Consider the following 19,313-nt stretch of genomic DNA (forward strand, 5'->3'; position numbering starts at 1 on the left):
AATTATGTGAATTCAAAGTGTTTACAATTTAGCGGCTTTGTGACGCCACGTAGGCCAATCAGTCGGAGCCAATTAATTAGTGACCAGTGTGTTGGACTCTTCCAACAGTTAAATATATTTTTTAATTCCCAACAATTATATACGCACAGGGACTGATAATTAACTCGGCGAGTTGTTTCCCATACTTGTATATCTTCTTTTTTTCTTTCTCTCTCTCTCTATTTTTTATTTTTAAATATTAAGTGCAAAATTGTGTGTGCGTGAGTCTCAATTTGACGATCTGTTTTTTATGCCGATCAATTAAATGGGAGGGAATCAAAGAAACAAAAATTAAATAAAGCACAAACAATAATAATGAAAAAAAAATAAAAAATTAATGAGAATAAGAAGAGAATTCAAGACGAGGGTGTTCGATAAGACGTGAAAGACTCAATAAATTTTTGTCGCCCTACATTAATTATAGGATATTAATTGACTGGTATAAATAAATAACAAAAAATGTTTTTTTTTTTTTTTCGTTAATACCTACACTATTCTCAGAAATAAATTTATCAAAATGTCGATTGGATATATACCAGCTATTATTAGAACTATTATTTAACATCGTAAAATTTTATGAGCCCTTATCACCTGCAACACAAGATATTTATGCTGAGGTAAATTAAGTCGCGTGGGTATATCAGTGAACAAATTATAATCACTCTACATCGTACTGGACTTGTACTTGATAATTAGAGACAGTAAAAAATCATTTAAAATTTGGGTCGAAATAAAATATTGTAATAATAATTAAATAATTTATCATGCAGTATAAATTAAAATCAAATAAAAAAAATAAAAAAACATATAATCATTTGCATTAAATTACGTTGGAAATTAAAAATTAAAAAAATTTTTTTTATAAATAGATATACACAATATGTACATGGTAATTTTATTTTATTATTATTTTTTAAAGCCATGTGTATACACTTGAAATGAAGAATCATGAAAATGCCACTGACGACGATTAATAATAAATGGCTTCGGGGGTGTAGTACATTAATTAATCGCTATGCATATACTACAAAACTTGGTGCTAATTACAATTTATAATTAACCGACTTAATTTTTTTATTTTTTTTTTTCCAAGGCCATATAACATACTTGAATTAAATATTGTGCATAATTTTTGTTGCAATTAATATGATTAATCGTTTAGTTCAAGTATTGATAAACAAAAAAAAAATATATATATATTCTGCTGAAGAAAAGATAAATTTATTTCATTAATTAACATTAACATCAACTTGATGAGTACAAATTTATTTCATTAAATTCTGCAGGAAGTAAATTAAAACAATTAATTATTTTATTTTTTTTAATTATAATAATTAAATTGATTAAAACTAATTTTTCAATCAGACAATTTGGAAAAATCAATAGTGTCCATCAGTAAAGGCATATTTTGTTAATGATCATCCAAACAAAGTCACAAAGAAACTTGGCAACTTCCGCTAGGCTTGTCATCAAATATAAAATATATTATCACGGAACTAGAACTATTATAACATTGACAAAGAGTTGGAAAATTTGTTTGTTATTAGATTTTGATACTTGTAAATGTTATGGTTTTTTTTATTCAACATAAATCTAATGATAAATCTAACAGGGGGTGTTGTGGTCATGCCAACAAAACACATTAGTCCTTTTAAATGTTGAAAAAAAAAAATATAAAACAATATAAATAAAAGCTTTATCATTATTATATTTTGTTTATAAAAAAACAAATCCACATGTAGGTGTATTCATCCATTGTATTCTTTCATCAAATAATAATTATAATAAATAAATAAATAAATAAAATAAAAATAATAATAAAATACAAAACAGCATGGTACTTGAAGCATTGCAGTATAATTGACCCAGAAAACTGATACGTTTGTATGTAACACAAGATTGCAATTACCCTCTCAAACTTTTAATCGAATAATCACATTTTATATATGTATATACTCTTTTCTCTTTAACTGAGATAAATATATATGAATGCCTTAAGGGTAAATAAATATGTATATATATATAAATATATAAATTAATAATATATATAGATATTGACTTGTTTCTCACACAGTAAGAATTACGAATGAGCAAACGTTTGTGGTATAAAAGAAGTGAAAAAATACTGGGCTGATTGTATTTTTCCAAATCAATATCATTAATGTAATACAGTGAGGGGTGCTTGATGAGTACGCGATTACACTCGCTGAAAAAATTCCAGGGCGCTTGCTTCTAATCGCGGAATCTCGTATATTAATAATACACCCTGGCAATACTCGCGCGTCTGTGCTTTTATTTGTTTCATTTATTCTCATTCTTGTTTTTTTTTTTTTCCTTCTTCTTTATTTATTTATTTTTTTCTTTGTTACTGCCCTTTTATTTTTTTTTTTTTCGTTCTCATTCTCTCATTTCGTTTCTTATTATTATTTTTTATTCTCAATTGCTCTTACTTCGTTTGCCAAAGAAGATAATTTCATTGCGCACGCCCTTGTACACATAATAATAATGAAAAAAAAAAAAAAAATATGACAAGTAGTAAAGAATACTTACTTGTACATGAAATGTGTAAGTAAATTTACTACACTCAATATTTTTTTATGAATATTTAAAATTCCAAGCATCATTTTATGCTGTTTTATTATTATTTTTTTTTATAATGAAAACTTTCTATTTTCTGTCATGCGTCATTGTAAGTATAGGGACAAGATATACTTTCTGCGTAAAAGGTTCATTCAAGTAGAAGAATAAAATAAAAAAAAAGTATGCATGCGTTTCATGAAACGAATATTAAATTCATTTGAAAAATATAAAAATAAATAAATAAGTGTATACTGCAGAGAGATTATAAATGAAAAATAAATATACAAATTTGTTATTTCCAATGAAATAGTGTCGATATAAAATATATAAACAAAGGCATATTATCGACGTGGTATACATTGCAATTTTATAATCGATCTAATCGTTATTAGGGTTCATGGACACGTCATGTAATATAATAGGTATCTCACGTTTACTGTATACTCACGTCACAAAAGTAAAAAAATAAAAAAAAATAGAAAAAAAAAATATATACAAGTGCTGAGTGTGACAGTGATATTAATTAATCCAATGAGAACTTCCTTGATGTGATCAATGATCATTATTATTTCATTTTATTTAATTATTTATTTATTTTACTTTTCTAATAATAAAATTAATTTTGTTAATAATTTTTCAAGCGTATATAAGTATTGAACCATTTTTTATTTAACGAATGACGAGTAGAGAAAAAAATAAAATACAAAAAAAAAAAAAAAAGAAGCAAACGTCCCCCGCCAAGAATAAAAATAATAAATAAATAAAAAAAAAAAACTGAGTGAGTTAATTAGAAATATAAATGGTCTGGCGCCCATTTCTTGGCCTTACACCTCTTTCTCTCGGTCTCTTGCTTCCTTCATACAGAGCCTCATTTTGTCCCAAATAAAAAAAAATTAAAAAAAGGGTTTACATGTATGGATTGTGTATGTGTTGTGGGTGTATATGAGTATAAGAGAGTGTCACGGTAATATCTGGTACGTGCTACAGGTCTGTCGCTTATTAAAAACATCGACCAGGTCGACAGTGCTCACGTACACGCAGGGCTCTGGGGCTTATTACGTCCTCGAAAACGACACACATACAAACCCCCTCAGGTATTATTGAATTTTAAAATTTTATATTACGCATCTTTTGGCTTTTTTTGCCTTTTTTTTCTCATTTTATTTTTCATCTATTACCACTGTAATATTGCATCAAAGTTGTCTTACCTCTTTTCCATCTCAGCTTGTTTTTCGAAATACCAAACAAGTAAAAAAATAATAAGAAAAGAATTAATAAAACCAAATAAAAATAGTTTTCAAGACATTAGTTGGTTTTTTTTTTTTTTTTTTTCATTGTATACACGTGAGTCAATGTGTATATGCGTGTCCCTCTTAGATATAGCGGGTGAAAAATGAGCATGAAAAATTGTAGAAAAAGAAAAAAATATATATGAGAGTTTGAGTGGGGTGACTGGTTGCGTTAACGAGACGTCATAAGGCTGCATAATTGCGTCACAGACGGATAATAGTGTAATCGTATAAATTCAAAAAGGTGATATATTATTCAGTCAACTATTGTTGGAAAAAAAAAATAAGTAAGGGATGAAAAAAGAAAAAAAAGAAAAATAAAATAAATAAGAACAAGGAAAATTTGATAAAATAAAATTAGGAAGACAAAAGATTCATGACTTGATTTTACCATTAGATGTCCACAAGTTATAAGCTCTGATGACCCCGACTAGTTCCTAATTGTGTGCCTAGTGACACGATTGCCCTTTGCTAAGAATTTTTCTTTTTTTTTCTTTTTTGTCTCACAGCGTCGAAAATTGTTTTGCTCATATATACTTTACCCTAATAGTCACCCTCACAATGTACATACATGTATGTGGGAGTTGAGTACTTGTAGTTGTGGTAAAATTGACAGTAGTAGTGAAAATTGTATTAGCAGACCATCGTGTGTATTGTCGTCGTTGTTGTTGTCGTATTGGCACTGTCCCCTCGGCTGATGAACACCAAAAGATCCTCGGTGTTTTCCAAGGGTGTATAAATGACTGGTCAGACACATGTGTCGTTGGCCAAGCACGCGGAAAAACACACATTGTATCTCATCCCTCTCCCTCAATCATACACGGCAAATCAATCCGGAACTGCTTCTAATAGTTACGCTTAAATATCCGGATATCTATTGAGTGGATTTTTATCACAACGCTGTGTGTGACCCCCTCTCAATATCTTTTATATCAAAATCTCGATTATAAATCTTATAAATGTCATTTTTTTATTTATTTATTTTTATTGCGCATACAATATATTATGATTTATTTATCTATTTATTTTTTAATTTTATATATAAACAAGTAATAAAATACTGAATGACATTATCACTTGATGTTTTATATATAAAACTTGAAAAGTAATTTTTATAAACGAATAATTTTTGAAAATCACATTTATCCATTGTTATTTATACAGATATATATAGAAGTGCGACAAAAGTTAAGTAATAAAATAAAGAAGATAAAAAAAATGAAAATAAAAGAAAAATGAATAAGTGCACTGTTCGTTTTTCTTCGAGCTTGAAAACTACCCTTCAAGATAGCGGTCAATTACTTTACAGTCTTCACAATCTCTACACTTTTTTTTTCTTTAATTTTTTTTTTTTTATTTCCGTAAAGTTGTTGAAAGATATTTGTCAAACGTATAGGGTGAAATAAAAATGAGTAAATATTGATAAAAAAAAAAAAAAAAGAAATCATGATATACAGTGAAGGATTTACGTGAATATGAGCTGACTTAAAACTTTTTTATTTTTTTAAATGACTTTTTATTTTAAATGCATGATAAAACGTATATCGTATAGTTGAAAAAAAAAAAAAATTTGTATGAATATATTAAATATCTAGTGGTACATTTCAAAGTGATGCTGGCACATGCGCCAAAGGGTTTGCTCCACCCTGGCTACTGTCCTCACTGTTCTCTTTTCTACCTCATTCTCTTGGTCGTACGACCCGTACTAATTATACATGCGCTAACCAAGCCAGCATCTCTCTTTCTCTCTTTTTGATAATTGCATCTCACTCATTTCAACTCAAGTTTCACCAAAAGGAGTACTTTTGCGAGGGCGGTATCTCCATTTTGCAGTATATATTTATTCACTGTTTCCTCTTAAATTTGAGAGGGTTGTTCTATATCTAAATGAGTATAAGAGGAGGAGCTCGTCTGCAGTTTCTCGTCATTTTCATTTTACCCTGTTTTGCTTAATTACTAAACGTAGGCGTTAACTAACGCACAGTATCCCCACTATTTAAATTTTGATACAGCCACTGTGGCTCTTATAAAACCAACCCTTTTACCAATATTTTACAAGATAAATCTGCTATGATGCTGATTGGTCAACCAATCAAATTATTCATATTCAATTTTCAAGAACAATGCTGTAAAGGAAAAAAAAAAAATATTCAATATATAATTTATTACCCTATATAAATCATGAAAAATAATTTTAATGTTAAATCAAAATAATATAATAATAATTGTAAATAAATAAAATGAATAAAATTTTAAAATAGGTAAAATCGAATTATACACTTTTCGTTGACGTCAAGAATTGGTGTGTGTATATATATAAAAGTTGAATTCAGATAAATCGAAGACGTGTATCGTGTTGAATTTGTATATAAAAAATAAAATAAAATAAAAAAGAGAGTTGTCGAGACGTTGTGCGACGTTGCCTTTACCCGCGCGCAGGCCCTATGCAAAATAGCTAAGAGTAAAGTTGGTGGATGAGTGGATAGTGGGTGGTGGTGGGTGGTGGTAAGGTTGGTTGAACTAGAGATGGTTATATATGTATATATAGACTGTAGCATTAAAGAGGAGAGCTGCTTGGTTTTTTTTTTTTTTTTTTTTCGTGGCAAGAGGGTATAGATATAGTTGAGGAAAGAGGAGAAGATAGGGGCGCAAAAGGGGATGACCGAGAATCCTGGAGAAAAGCACGATGAGGCAAACAACCCCTTAGTTCTGGTGAAGCGGCCACAAACGCCCCCACCAACTTAGACACGACGCCTTTCGTTGTTTCGACGACGTTGTCGCGTAGTGTCGACGTGAGCGCCATCGGTTTCTCTCATCCCCCGGTTGTCGCGACCTATACCGTCACGCTCTACTTGTCTCTCTAACGTATATATATGTATATACTTAAAAAAATTTATTTATTTTCTACCAAATTACATAAATAATTTAATTTTTTTAATAAAAACATTAAATTAACATTTTTTTCATTATATAAAAATTTAATTTAGCTTTAATTTTTTTTTTTTTTTTTTGATAAAACAAATTTTAATTAAAAAATTCTTTTTAATTTGTGATTCATTTTTTTTTTTTTTAATTTAAAAGCGTAAAGAGTGATTTATTATTTATAGATATAAAAACTTTTTTTTTTTCGTTTTTCATTGAGTAAATAAATGGATACAGTGCTGAGGTATATTATTTAATTTTCCGTTTTTTTTTTTAAATTTCCTCGTGTTACGTTGCACGTGTTGTATTTTTTTATTCGGCGCTCTATATCGATTTGAAATTTATTTATTTGTATTTGTATAACTGAGACATATATCCACACACTTTTAGTTAATGATATTGATGAAAAACATAAAGTCATCAAGAACAAGATCATGTTGTTAAAATTACAAAGATTAAAACAAATAAAAAAAATTAAAATAAATTCCAAATGATGATTAAAAAAGAAAAAAAAAACAAACTAACAAATAATAAATTGAAAGTTTCAATTAATGGCATGTATATTTAATTTCGTTGTGTGATTTAATTAAATTGCATCGTGTTGTATGTTTTGTATGCAAGACAGAGTGTGTACACTTTGATACATACCATTGAAATTTCATTATACATAAAATTTTATTATTTCATTGGATTAATAAATACTTTAATTGATATAATATATAATTTGATGAAAATTATTAATTTTGTATTCGTTGTATACAAGAGTGTATGATCAAGTTGAATATTAAATAATAATCAGCAAATAAAGATATATAGTTAAAACATAAAATCATGAGTGTTGAAAAACGAGTAACAATTTAATTAGTTTTATTTTTTATTTTTTTTGATGCAAGAATAATATTATAATGCAAGTGACACGCAAGAATTACGTCATTTTTATTATTTTTAATTTAATTTTTTTTTCTTTTAACATTTGTTTAAGCATTACTCAGATATATACAATTAACGATCAGTTATTAACGATTATTCAATGTTAATTACAAATGCAAATTTAATTATTTGTGGTATTTTTTTTTTTATTTTTTTTTTCATTTATAATACCACTTGATTTTATAATGACACTACAACAATCAAGTTTCATAATTAACTCCTCCACTTCGCCACATATATACACACTTTAATTTATCAAGAACAATGAGTTAGGGTCACTTTGAAAAATAAGCCTTTTGTCATAATGTCATCATAAAATTCATTACAATACAATACGATTTATTAATGTCTTGCAATTATTAATTTACATTCAAAATCACTTGCAATTAAAAATATACTCAGTGATAAATTAAAATTTTTTTTTTCAAACAATTATTACTATGAAATTTTCAAGAAAACATAGTAATTATTATTGTTTATTTTTGTTATTATTTTTTAATTTTTTTAATATAATTTTTAAGTGAAAATTAAAGTTGGCAAGTTACAGCAAAGTCATTGTTGATTTTCATTAATTTAAGACAAGAGACATTTATACAAAAATAACAAAAATAAATTAAGTATATTAATAAATTTAGAGAAAAAAAAAATTATTTAAAAATTTCGCCTACATATTTTTTATAAATTTGACAAATAAAAAAATAATTTCTAGTATATATATATGTTGTTGTGACATCTTTTGAAATGGACCACTTGGATAAAAATAAATATCTCCATATTGCAATACAGCTATGAAAAAAAAAGTATATTCTAAGTATTAATTATTTATAATTTCTACTTACTAAAAAAAGAAGAAAAAAAAATTGTTATTAATTTTTTTTTCTTTTGAATATTCAATGTAGTAATAATTATGTTATATATATGTGTGTAAACATAATTGAGATTAGAATCGATTATAAATATGATGATGATGATGTTGATGACTGTTATAATATGAGAGTCATTTTTAGCATGATAGAAACCTCACTGTGGTAATTGTCGACGCGTGTAATTAGCCGTGATTGGATCTCAACTCAGAGTTCTGGGTTGGTTCAGGTTGCATGACACGCACTGGCATTGCTTATTGCCTACTACATATACATAAATATATATCAACTTACACATAACATACATGTACATATAACTATAGTTACAATCGTTGAGCTCTAAGTTGCTTAGTGTATGTGGTTACTGAACAGCGATCATAACTTGGGATAAAAATAAATGCTTCTCGCACTTTTGAAGCGGTAAATTTTTTGATTCACTTAATTTACTAAATTACATACACATTCTAGACTTACTCCTCATTACAAATAATACATAAATGACAATGACTCATTTTTTTTTTTTTTTTAAATATTTATTTATTCATTTATTTTAATATATGAAAAACTTGTTTACAAAATTCTTCATTTATTGATTTATTATCTTTTTCTTTTTTTTGTATAAGAAAGTTTTTTAATTTTTTTTTTTTCATTTATTTGAAAAAAAAAATAAAAACCAACTAATCATTGATATATTTAAGCTTTATTTACTTATTTATTAATATATAAATTTTTAATTTTTTTATTTTTTATTCTTTTATATAAAAAAAAAGTAAAATATTTTATATTTTTTTAACGATCCACGAGTATTTCTCATTGGCTCATTAATTTTCCTACGACGTGTGCAGAAGAAAAGAGATCGTATATAAAAACCACTCAAACATTTTATACACATATATACTGAGAAATTTTTTTTAACATTAATTTATATGTATAAATACTCACACAAAGTGATCGGATTATCGTTCAAGAATTCCAGAATTAAAATTTATGGTTGACTGTGGGTGATAAAAATGTGCCCGGTGGCTAATTGATTTGCCGCGTTGACGGAGGTCTCTACCATACATACATATATATATTTATATTTTATATATTATATATCATATACATTGAATTTATATCTGGTCTCTGTTAAACTATATATACTCATATTATTAAATGCAACAATTTTAAACGTGTATATCATTTTAACAGACTGTCACAAAAAGAAACACTGTATAAAATTATATTATAAATAGATATAACAATACATTTAAATATATAAAAAAAATATTAACAACAACAATAATAATAGTCAAATATTGTCAAAGTTTGTAACGATATTTTTTACACTTTATAAGAAAAGGTAAAGACATTGACTTGTTAATACGTTGATGATACACCACAGGGACTCAAGTTGTTCGATATACATATAATGTCTTTGTATATATGTGACTATGCTGTAGGTCCCCAGAATTAACCAATACACTACACGTGCTTGAAAGCAAAATAAAAAAATAAAAATTGAAATTAACTAAAATAAAAAAAAAAGATATAAAATAAAAAATAAAAAAATCAGTCTTCTGACTCACTTGGCTCTTGTGGCTTATAACAGTTTTAAAAAATGATTCTCGCGATTCAAAGACATGTTAATTTATGGAGACCCCAAGCCGACAGTGCTATAGACACTCTATACGCATCGTATCATTTCTCGACACGCTGCTTGCATTGTCGCACATCCAAGTATTAATTAATAGCCGCTTAATTGCAACTTGCACACTATGGGTTTTTATTTTATATATTTATTCATATATTTTTTTTTTTCAAAAAATATCAATGTTATTTTCGACAATTATACAGACATTCTCCGACAGTTATAAATGTTGGATATAACTTTTATTTTTTTTCAAACTTAATTTCATTATTATTTTTATTATATTTTATATATATCTTTTTTTTTTTTTTTGTATTTCTGTTTAATTTATATATTATATATTATTTTTTTTTATTTTTTCGAATTTGTATGCATCTACCCTTTACTTTTCCCTTGTGAGTTTGAAAATATATATAAATTTAACGTGATATCTGACTCGTATATGCAATCCACTTCTTTTCGCTTCGACAAAGTTCCAATGTTGAGCTATTCCCGTAGGCGTGGCATTTCATGCCCAATACTGTATGATCTATATATGTCTGTATATATAGATTTATCCATTTATATATTACATCGTATTTTATATATATATTTGAATACATATAGTATTTGATTGTATGCATATACGGTGTATAGCTTGAAGGGAATTGCTTTTGACGTCAGAGGGAATATCTTTTTATCCTGTAAAATCGTGACTTGAAAAATTTCAAATTCGCGGGCATGCATTATTTCTAAACGAATTTATTCGAAATTCATATTATATATTTTGTCTTATCTTTTTTTTTGCAGGACGTGAGGATGTCAATGGATCATAGATGAATTCAGTTGTCTTCCTGACTTGGTAAGTTTTTTATAAAAATAAAAACAATAAATATATTTATAAACAATTTGTAGACAATTTACTGGTTATTTCTATATAGAAAAAAAAAAATCAGAGTATGAATAAAACAAAGTTAAAGAGAAGATACAATCAGAAAAAAACGAAAACGAAAAAAAAAAAGTAAAGCGAAACATTATAACCTTCATTGAGTGTTCGGCAACTCGACCCCTCGGGCATCGCCACCGCAGTAAACTAGTTGCTCGGTCATTTCAGGAAACACGTGTCGAATTCACTTTTATCCTCCCAACCCCCCTTTGGACCCTCAGGATCACACTAAACATTTTTTTTTTTATTTTTTTTCTTTAGGTGTTTATTTGATAGAATTGCTATGCAATGACCAAATCGAAATATCGTAAAATGTTAACCGATTCAAATTGAAATTCAAGATTATTTATTTATTTTTTTTCTTTTCATTTTATTATATATTTATTTAGTTATTTATATTTATTCAATTTAAATTTTAACAATGTGTAGTTGTTTTTAAATATCCTGAATTGTTTTTACACTTTTTTTTTTTTTGTTACTTTTATCAACAAGGATATATACAAATTTGTTTCCGGCTAAAATCGAAATGTATCTTTATACTGTTTTAACTGATACAACAATTTATTTATACAGTATCTTGTCTCGTAAGGCTGTAACAAAAATTATTTGAAAATAAGAATAAAAAAAAAAAAAAAGCAACGATGAAAGAGAAGAGCAAGAATAAAATAAGAGATAAATAAAAAAAAAAAATAAAAAAGACAGAAGGAAAATATACACTTGGATGCAGAGAGGGTCGACTCCGGCTACCTTCACTTCCCCATAAATACGGATTTAGTCGGGCAGTTTACGATCCAAAACGTGTCGAGCGTCGCGTCCAAGCCGCGCCTAAATTATTAAAGTCGTAAACGATTGGAATCGTCGTTAAACAGCGCGAAGCCACAGCATCGTAGAAGCCAACACTGATTTTTTTTTTTTTTTTCTTCATTTATTTTTATTCAAAGCGTACGATATATCTTGTCTTTTTTTTTTTTCATTTTTTTTATTTCTTCTCAGTCTCTTACTTCAACCATGGTGCACCTTCAACGACACATCGTTTTTCTTCAACTTTCATTGTTGAAATTTTTTTCATATATACATACATAAAATTAAATTAAATTCAATTTAATTACATATATAGCTTTGTTCTCGAACTATTACGATAACAATTTTATATATTAAAATATAAAAATTATATTATTATTAAAATAGCAAATTTATTAGCTTAAAAATTAACTTGAAAAAATGTCATTTAAATTTTAATATGGTGAGTCAATATATATGCTCAGTGCTCACACATGAATATTTAAAAATAAAAAAAAATAAACCTGAATTTACAACATTTATTTATCGATAAATATAATTAAGATACTTAATGATTTATTTATTATATTATTATTTTTTTCACCTCAAATTGATGATTCTTGTTTTCCATCTTTTTTTTTATTGATACCGTAGGTTGAGTTAAGTCAATATGTAGGCAGATGAATTTTTATATCTTTCTGATTATTTCGTGATATTTTCATTTTTAAATATATTAAATTTTTATATTTTTAAATATATTGTGTATTTTATTCGTGAATATTTATATGGCTCGCTTGAGAATGAACTGGATTTTGATATTGGCCAGTTTGTTTTTCTTATATTAAAAAGTTCAATAAAATATAATCCCCATCATAACCCTTTTCGATATTCTCAGGTGGGCTGTATTTCGATGAAAAAAAAAGCAGCCTTTTTTTTTTTTTTACTCTAATTCAAACGTCCCAAGGGTTTTCTTGGCAACATTATTAGTTTATTTATTTAATTTTTTTTCGTTTATATCAATTGGTGGATGACAATGGCTGCAACTAACGTTCAAACGAATATAATATAAAAAAATAACGGCTATACATTTATGTAGAATTTAACCATACAACATTTTGTGTGTATATGAAGAGATTTTTAATCCTTAACCGTGGGCCCAACACCATTTTGCCAATGAAGTATTTTTATGGCCTCTCACCATTTTTGAATCAGAGCGCACACGGTTCTTACTATTTCATTCTTTTGATTATTATTATTTTTATCCTTTTCTTTTTTTTTTTTTCTCTTGTTTTTATATTTATTTTTTTTTATCGTTAAAAATTTTACGAGTGTGTCAGTTTTGTTGCTCATCAGAAGTAAAAAAAAAAAAATTGTATATGAGAATTCCAGTGTATTTTTTTTTTATTCTTTCGTTGCCAATAATCTTTTTTTGTTTTTTTTTTTTTTTCGAAGCATATATACATTTGATTTGTTGAAAATATATTCGTAGATGTCTTGCATTTATTTCGCGGTTTTATAAAGGATGACACAGTCTCTGCTCGATACAAAAATGAAAAACGAAAAAAGAAAAAATAAAAAAGGGGGTCGAAATATACAGGGAGAAAAAGGAGTAGGGTGACACGTCGTCACGTATATATCGGCAGATTGGTACGTACTATGGGTGGGTGAGTACAAAGAGACGAAATCGATTTGCAATTTAAATCGATCTTGGTACGTGCCTGCGGCTCATTCGGTACAACGAAAAGCGTGATGATTTTACTGCTCTTTGCGCGAGAACTATACACTATATATAATACACTCATAAAAAAAAAAATAAAAAATAAAAATCTGAATCGTGTGTTGTATAGTTATACACGAAGGTTCAATAACTATATATATAAAAAAATATCTATAGTATAATACTTGTACAACTCAGCAGGCTGTTCGACAAACCCTCCTGAGATATCTTTGAAAATAAATATCCAAGACTTTATTGAGACAAGATTTTTATCATTTTACTTTTTTTTAATTTTTATTTACATCAATATATATTTTAACACTATGTTTATGTCAAATTTTATTTTCATATATTTTTAACATTTTTTTCACTCAGTCTAATTGAGCTATACTTTGACACTCATCTTTTGTCTCTTATTTTGTTTTTATTATATTTTTTTTTCGCTAAATTTCCAAGGGGTGGCTTGGGGTATTTCTGCGATCGTGAAACACAGAAAGGCTCTTTCAAGCCCCATCGACCAAAATCCGCTAGTACATAGAAAAAAAATATTCCCTCATGTGTGTACTCAATTTTTTTTACTTCTACTCAGACTAAAAAGACACATAGCCCTCTTGCGATACATTTTGATACGACAGGGGTGAATCTGTTTAACATACCTTATATATGAACTATTTCACTTTTTTTTTTTTTCTTTTTTTTGTACTTATATAAAATGTATATCCAGACTACCTGATAAGTGGAAGCATGCCAAAAATTTTCATCAGATAAAATGAAAAAATAATGTAACGTCACTAACAATTTTTCATATACTCGTGTACATAAAAAAAATATTTAACTTATTTAGATTGTTAGATAAAAAAAAACAGAAAAAAGAAATTTTAACTATTTTTTGATTTTTTTTTAAATATTTTTCAATTGCTGTATATTTAAAAATATTTTTTTAATAATTCAAATTAAGGGTAGAAATGAAAGAAAATAAATAAATATAATTACCAGTTTTAGTTTTTTAAATTACAATGTACTTGTACATAAAAGTGGTAGGTATATCAAGGGTTTGTCTGAAAGCCTTACAGACGTTTTAATTGAGTTTCTCACGAAGGGTGATAATAAGAAATCGTGCAATCGAGGGTCATAACCACGACCGTTGAATTCACAAATGTTCTTTCCCCTTCTCATTCCAGTTTTTATTTTCTTTGAACTCATTTGGTCCTTCAAAAAAAAAAAAATATATAAATAAATAAATATAAGAAGAAAAAAAAAATTCATATATATATTTTTCTTTTATTATTTCACACTCGGACCTTGAGAGATGAGTGGGACAATGTGATAAGGGTCGCATTTGAAAATAACAATAAAGAGACAAGAATAAAGTAAGGAGATAGTTCAATTCTTTAGTTCGTATTCGTTCATACATATAGGTGAGTCAAAAATTTTCCAAGTGATAACAAAAGAACCATGCAAAAAGCAACGAGTTTTTTTATTTTTTTGTTCATCCCTTGTCGACTAATGCCACCCCTTATGCATCCGTAACGTTGTCCCTTATTACTCTTCTACCTTTTCATTTTCCCACTTCTCCCCTGAAACCTCTCTCAATCTTATTTTTTTTCTCTTTATTTTTGCATCCCCACGTAAGGAGCTGTAATACCGCTCGTCCGACTCTATCTCGTCTTGTCTTTGTCATTTTCTTCAATCTTTATTTTTTTTATTTTTTCTTATCCTATCCATCCCCATCTCAACTAGCTCACCCCTGATGATATTTCCCTATCGATTGATGCTTGTACCCATCAAGTAGACTGCCGGACTATTCCTTCATTTTATCCCTTAAATTCCATACGCGAATTTTCTTTTTATTCTGTCTCACGAGTTACCCCTAGTATTTTTTTTTTTTTTCACTATTTTTCCTCAGTGCTGTCCTCACCATCTGAGCTCATCCCTCATCTCGCGATTTTTACTTACTTTTTTTTTTTTTTTTTTTCTATCAATATATAATTTATCGTGAGTTTTCTCTGTTTTCCTTTTTTTTTGTCTCATATCTTTCTCTCGTTGTAGGCAACCACCCGTTCTGGTTTTTATTTTTTTTTAAATATTATTTTCATTCTTTTTTTTTTTTTGCTTATACAATTTCGATCCACTTCTGCGTCCGTTCACTCATATACTTCGCGTAATCTTTATGCTGCAAATGTATTTATAAACGCATATATATATACATTTTGTATATGTGTATTTATATTATTCAAAGATCCCACCGTTTCAGTTTAGCTTTATTACAAAGTATATTCATTTTTTTTTTCTTCTTTATTCTTTATATATTTTCCTTTCTTTTTCATTCTTTTACTATTTGTTGATTGTGGTGTGCAAGCACAGAGCACAGGTACCCCTGTATATCTACCTGCTTCTTTGCACTTAGATTCAAACTGAATAATCCGCACAGCGAATTGAACCCGCACTGTGCAGCTGCCGGGAACAAAAGCTGCTACATCAGATTCTTTTTTTTTCTCTATTTTTATACAATTTGTATTTACCTTACCGCGTGACAAATCTCATTACGTTATATATATTTATAATTTAAAAAATGAATTGAATTGAAATAAAAAAAATAATATTAAAATAAAGATATAATAAATTGTATGATACAATTACTTTATTTATTTTCTATAATTTTCATTGTAAATAATTTTCCGTAATATTTTATTGTGAAATAAAAAACTCACATTTAAACCGAGCCTCATGCACTGCAGATGACACACGCGAATGTTGAATCTACTTATATATATTGCTGTATATATGAACGCGGTAATGTAATTATATTAATGATTGTGAGTTCTCTCGTTCGTTACGTGTCCATTTATTATTATCAACACTGATATATAAACCTGCTAGGGTGACATGTTAAATTTACCGATACATATATATTTTATTATTTCACCGCATATTACCTTACAGTAATAAATAAAAATAATTTAGCTAAACAACAGTATAAAATTTCATGAGAAAATTGACATTTTTATATTAACAAATTTTTGCATCCCCACAAAGTTTCATTGCATCCATTTAATGTTCATTATAAAAATGAAAAAATAATAATAATAAATAGTATATAGGTAAGGAAAAAAAAAAAAATATAATGAAATCAAGGTAACGAAAATGAAGAGAAGTAAAATAAAAAAAATCAGCCAAAGCCGAACAAGCTTCAGCCACGCGACCATTACTGCATCGTAGTAATCAAATTATGGTAATGATGACTGGCGCATTTGGCTATATATACTTGCATCGATCATTACTCAACGCGGCCACGGATAGATTGCTAATTTGAACAGAAGTCTTTCCTTCCATTTTTTATTACTCAGTAAACATCGTAAATTTTCTTATCCTTTCAGCACATTTATAAAAAAAAAAAAAACATATTTTTTCCATGAAAAAATAATATAAAAAATAATTTAATACATTTATTTAAAGGCATAGTTTGTATAGTTTTTATAACCATATATTTATATAACCCCTAACAGAGTTAAGGTAAAATAAATGTGAATAGAAAGACCCTGAAGTCGATCAAGTGCAAATGGTAACGATCACCAGGAAACCAAAAAGTCAAATGCACCTTTTTCAATTCTATGTATCTTTTTTTATATATATCATATGGGGTTTTTTTTTTTTCCTTCTTCATATTCAAAGCTTGAGTGTACCTTATACGCAGCAGGACATGACTCTTGTGATGAAAATGACAACGTATATGTGAAATGCTTCGACGCCTTTTTGAATGAAATAGAATAATGAAATAATACAAAGTCTTGCAAAGAGTTTTGTCACTTTTTTTTTTTTTTTTTCATTGAAATCCTCAAGGCAAACTTCCATGCGAATGAATTTGAATGAATCTCATTATAAGACACCACGAGTTTTTTACGCTTCATATTTTTTATCATCTCACTTTCACCCTGAAAACACACATCGGGGGGTTCTTAGCTATGATGATCGTGATATGCCAGTGTTTGAATTTTTTTCCGCATGTATATCTTTTCCTTATCTTGTGTTGTTTAAAAAAAAAAAATATATATATAAAAACGTCTTCATGAATGCCTTAATTTTTTAAATTTAAATATTTAACTTTTGAAAATATTTATACAATATAAAGCAAATAATCCATTTGATTTTAAAATTAAATTTCAAGTTGAAATATTGTTGACATCAAGTTACTTTGTAGTTATTATTATGACCATTATTTTTAATTTCATCGTATAATTTTGGATTAATTTCTACCACAGCTGATGTCACCCACATTTATAAAAAAAAAAAGTATATTTATAGATAGATACCCTCGAATAGCGTCATTTAGAAAATTGAAATTGCGTTCAAGAGGGCGATCCAGTGCTTGGAGAATATATATATATATATATAATAAGAAAAAAAAAAAAAATGTCTTGTAATTAACGTCTTGCAATCAACGATCGTCGTGGTCGAATGAAAGAAATCTTGATTGCAGATTGAATGCATTCTTTCTCACTCGCTCTTCTTAGCAACAATCTATTGCCTTATATAGTGGAAAAAAAAATAAAAAAATCTACGTAAAATGAAGGAGAAAAAAAAAATAAAAGTGTGAAGGGACAAAAAACATAAAAACTCATGGGATAATGTACTTGGGAGCCATAGAATTTTCATTCGCACCGTTTCATTTCGATTAACGCACCCTCTTAAGAGTATACACTCTTCCTTTTTTTTCCGATTTTCTTTAGTTTAATTTTTTTTTTTTTTAATTTTCTTTTTGCAATATAATTTTATCACATGAATATCATTGTGGTGTTTAAGAAATGATTACAAAATACTTGTGTATTAACTCTTTCCAGGCGCGCAATAATACTATTGTTATTTGAAAATATTTAAGGGAATTTTCTCGGGCTGTTTTTTTTTTTTTATTTTTCGTTTGTTTCATTTAATGCCTTTGGCTATTTTTAAGTTAAGGGTCGTGAATTTTGTATCGCATACCTCAACGTTGTTCCATTTACCCTTTGACAAATTCAAACAAATAATTTTCAAATAAAAAATACAAAAAGTAATTCCAATATGCATTGTTTCCAATTTTCAAATATTTTATTAAAAATTTGTTTTTTTTTTTTTTATAATAAGTACCGTTTATTTCTTCGTCAAATTGGTCTGTCAAAAGACTGTACAATAAAATTTTTAAACATGATTTGTATATGAAAATTATAAACTTTGAGTGACTCGACAGTGCGGGTTCATAATTCCACCCTCACATATACATTTTAAAAAATGTTTTATGTTGAAATAAGTCAACAAAGATTGTCCAAAACATTCATTGGTTTAACTGATAATAAAACTAAGTCTTATAACTATAAAGACAACATATAACCCACGCAGCAATAATCATCATTTATTTATGATACTTTTTAATACCCAAGATGTCATGAAAAATAAAAAAAAAAATCACAAAACAATTTAAAATTTATTTTTCTTTCTCAAAAAACATTTACACAAAAACATTATTATATTTGCATCAACAGTCAATCTTTTTTTATTATTATTATTAACTATTAAAATTAAATAATGTAAATTTTTTTTAATTTTCGCATGTTAATATAATGATTGAGTGAGTTTTGTTTTTTTTTTTTTAAAAGCATTTATATGC

General features: G+C 27.3%; 1 protein-coding gene across 5 annotated transcripts in view; it reads left to right on the forward strand.

Annotated features, from left to right (window-relative positions):
* LOC122851467 (zinc finger homeobox protein 3) overlaps nucleotides 1-19,313 on the forward strand; it is a 199,444-nt gene that overhangs the window by 19,784 nt on the left and 160,347 nt on the right. For all 5 annotated transcript variants that reach the window (XM_044150703.1, XM_044150709.1, XM_044150708.1 and 2 more), the window contains exon 2: nucleotides 11,043-11,094. The gene's annotated coding sequence lies outside the window, so the exon portion shown is untranslated. The remainder of the gene's footprint in view (nucleotides 1-11,042; nucleotides 11,095-19,313) is intronic.

This window comes from Aphidius gifuensis, linkage group LG3 (genome assembly GCF_014905175.1).
Source record: "Aphidius gifuensis isolate YNYX2018 linkage group LG3, ASM1490517v1, whole genome shotgun sequence".
NCBI lineage: Eukaryota > Metazoa > Arthropoda > Insecta > Hymenoptera > Braconidae > Aphidius > Aphidius gifuensis.